The 4,020-nt window shown below is 36.1% G+C and overlaps 1 pseudogene; it reads right to left on the reverse strand.

Moving 5' to 3' along the window:
- Positions 1–1,658: 1,658 nt before the first annotated feature.
- Positions 1,659–2,920, reverse strand: LOC105483636 (cysteine protease ATG4A-like; annotated as a pseudogene).
- Between the last annotated feature and the right edge of the window lie 1,100 nt (positions 2,921–4,020).

Consider the following 4,020-nt stretch of genomic DNA (forward strand, 5'->3'; position numbering starts at 1 on the left):
AACATCTTTTTTCCTAGGTAACTGCTATCTACCCTTTCCTCCACTTTTCCAAGAAGGAATTTAATCCTTCTTTTGTTTCTATTGGCCCAGGTTGGACATATTTCACTAAGGTTTACATAATACTATGGGAAAAGCACCAAATAGCAAATCATATAGAGAGGACAAAAAGTTCAAAATCATCTATGCTTGACAAATCTGGGCTTCAAATTCTGACATATTAATCTCATCTTCAGGTTTTGCAGGACATGTGTAATTGTAGTAGCTGCACTCCAGCTCCAAAATACAATAATTTTTTATTAGCTACCTCTACCAGGAGGAAGTCATCTTTCTACTCACCCCCTATAAACTTTATCTTAGACTCCTTAACACTATTAAATGTCTCATACCAGAAGACTCAATTTCTCACATGGTAGTTCATATAAGGCATTACTCTGCTAGTTCAGTTTTTTGGGTTTTAAAAGATGCCTTTTTTCTCAATATATATTTTACACCAAGAATTGTCACATTTAAAAAAGTCAACACTGACTTTGCACTTAGGTCTAATAATATAAAACCATATTAACCTTATCAAGGATATAACAAACATTTAAAATGGATTTCTCACATGTAGAAACAGAAGGCTTTTCCATTACACTTCCAGGGGTACCTGGGTTAGAATTAAAGATGTTTCCCTTTGTGACTTACCCAAAAGTTCCTTGATCTGATAAACAAACTTAGGAAAGTTTCAGAATACAAAATTAATGTAAAAAATGAGGAACTTTTTTTATAATTCAAACACAATTTATTTTTAATTTCTCAAACAAAAATCAACAGTTTAAGTCACTGATTGGCAAACTATAGCCTGCAGGCCAAACCCAGCGCCACACCTGTTTTTGTAAATAAACTTTTCTTTAATTACAGCCATGCTCATTTTTGTGCATATTTTCTATGGTTGCTTTTGCATGTCAATAGCAGAGTTGAGTAGATGGGACAGAGGTCGCATGACCTGCAAAGCCCAAAATATTTACTGTCCGGTCCTTTACAGGAAGTTTGCTGACACCTGATTTAAGTGATTATGATTTGATTTAAGGACAGGGTGACATCTGACAAAAGTATCAGTAAGAATGGGGGCACTGACCTATCAAATAGCGAGATTCCCCCAAATAGGAAGGAGATCAAGAGAGTATATTTGGCATCAATTCTTTGACAAACGTTTTGATATAAATTATAATTACTTAAACTACACATTCAAACAATTTAACAAGAAACTTTTCTTCCCTAATTTGGTCACTGTATTATTTGAGCAAGACAACAGATTGCTAATATTTAGTCCAAAAGAGATCACACCTGAAAGGGATGAAGAAGAACAGCTTAACTATCTCTCATCTGCTTATTCTTGAAGCAAGCTGAGAGTTGCTACCTGTTTTCCAGATGTCCATCTCCTCATTACAGAAGCTGAGGATTTGCTGTAGCCATGTAAGACAAGCAATGAACTCCTCATCTTTCTGTTCCTAGGCTCCATGATTGTTCTATTTCTTTCTGGAAAAGAAGTTACTGTCTTTTTTATTTTTTTTAATTTTTTTTCTGAGAAACAGTGATTGGCTCAGTCATGAATACTATCGAATTTGAATGCTATTGGTATATGAGGAACTTGCTGACAAGAAAAGTTTTATGTAATAAGCTCATGTTTTTATGGTGCCAGACGGAAGACAGGCTTCCAAGTTGAGATCCCAGGATTCTACACATTCAGAATCTCAAAATCTTCCTCCAGATCAAACTCCTCCAGTTATTCAGTAGAGTCAGTGAATTATGCCCCAGTGGTTGTCACTTCTGGCCTGGCTAGAGGTACAAGGAGAGGCCAGTGCGATGGATGTTTCTGAATCAATTCAAACATCTTTAAATGCTCCTTTTTAATTTCCTTCTGAACAAGACTATGCCAGTTATTAAAGTCTTTTTCTTATTTTCAGAAAAATCCCAATGCAACTGAAGCATCCAGGTTCAGTATGTTCATTTGCTGTGGGGACTGCAGGCAATGGAAAGTCTGGTCATCAATCATTTCATTCTCTTCAGTGTTGACAAAGGTCTGGGTTGTGTGAGGGTCCAAAAAGATGAGCTTATCACCTAAGAATTCTCTGAAATAATAAGCATTATTCGGTTTTTCTCCTAATGCCCTTCAAGAGTGTGGCATCTTAAAACACTCTTTGAATGCATCGACAGGATGCATTAACATAGACAGGATTGTTTCAGTTTATGCCCAGGCAAAGGGGCACAATGAGCAACAGGGGTTTCCAGGCTAGGCAGTAGGCAGAGGTGCCCTTACTCTAGTTTGAAGCAGAGAATCGGGAGACCTGTCACAGTCTGTGTCAGCACTCAAGGGAAGGACGCAACACTTTTTTTGATATCTTCAATGACCACTGTGTTATCCATTGAAACATAAAGAGACAAGGAATTCCATTCATCAAGTAAAGCAAGGTTTCTTGTTAACATCTGTGCAACTGTATTTGATCCAAACCATTCTCCAATTGATTTCCCTTCTCCTACACCCATTTGTGCCATTTGATATATAGTGTAGCAACAATTTTTTATAAGAAGCACTGTAGGATCCATTGGTATTATGTTGTTGTTGTTGTTGTTTCTCCCAGTTCCAGACCTTTCCCAAGTGTTTATGTATAAGGGCTTGAGCCAGTATCATCTGTCCACAGTATAGCATACATCCCTAACCAGGATCTGATGAAGGACCCGTTACCCAAATTGGTGAAAATTTCCTTCTGTATGTAAACTATAGACAAGCACTCATATCAGACAACAGCTTAGAAGTTTCTGTTTTAATATGATGCTGTTTTTCTAAGATCCGTACCAGCTCATCTGTATCTAAATATTCTTCTAGGTATTCAATGAAAGTAGTAATCTGGTTTTCATACTTCGATAAAACTGACTCCATTCTCCAGCTGTTATCCTGGGCCAATTCCACCAGCAACCTGGGGGAATAGCTTCTGCACAACAAAAGAAACTATCAACAGAATAAACAGACAACCTAAGAGTGAGAGAAAATATTTGAAAACCATGCATCTGACAAATATCTAATACCCAGGATGTATAAGGACTTAAACAAATTCATGTGCAAAAAACAAACAACCACATTACAAAGTGGACAAATGATGGGAACAGACACTTTTCAAAAGAAGACATACATGCGGCCAACAAGCTTATAAAAATGCTTAACCTTACAAATAATCAGAGATATGCAAATAAAAAACATTATGAAATACTATCTCACACCAGTCAGAATGCTATTGTTAAAAAGTCAAAAATAACAGATGCTGACAAGGTTGTGGGGAAAGAATACTTATAAACTGATGGCACAAAGAAAAATTATTTCAGCCATTGTGAAAAGTAGTGTGGTGATTCCTTAAGGAGTTTAAAACAGAACTACAATTTGACTAGCAATTCTGTTGTTGAGTATATACACCAAAAGATGTAATTCATTCCACCGTAAAGACACATGCATGTGTATATTCATCACATAATTATTCAAAATAAAAAAGACATGAAATCAACCTACATGTGCATCAATAGTAGACTTGGTAAAGAAAATGTGGTACTTATATACCATGGAATACTATGCATCAATAAAAAAGAACCAAATCTGGAGGCCATTATCCTAAGCAAACTAACAAAGAAACAGAAAACCAAATGCTGCATTTTCTCACTTATAAGTGGAAGCCAAACATCAAGTACATATGGACACAAAGAAGGAAACAATAGTCAGGTCTATCTGAGGGTGGAGGTTGGAAGGAGGGTGAGGATCAAATATCTATTTACCAGGTACTACATTTACTATCTAGGATAGAAATAATAAATTATTTACACATAATTTATTTATATAACAAAGTTGCACATTTTCCCCCGAAACTTAAGTAATATTTCTTTTAAAAAGTACACATTTCATTGAGCATTCTATAAAAGTTGTTTTCTAAAAGATAAATAGAGCCGGGCATGATGGCTCATGCCTGTAATCCCAGCACTTTGGGAGGCTGAGGC

Source organism: Macaca nemestrina, chromosome X, assembly GCF_043159975.1.
Source record: "Macaca nemestrina isolate mMacNem1 chromosome X, mMacNem.hap1, whole genome shotgun sequence".
Classification (NCBI taxonomy): domain Eukaryota; kingdom Metazoa; phylum Chordata; class Mammalia; order Primates; family Cercopithecidae; genus Macaca; species Macaca nemestrina.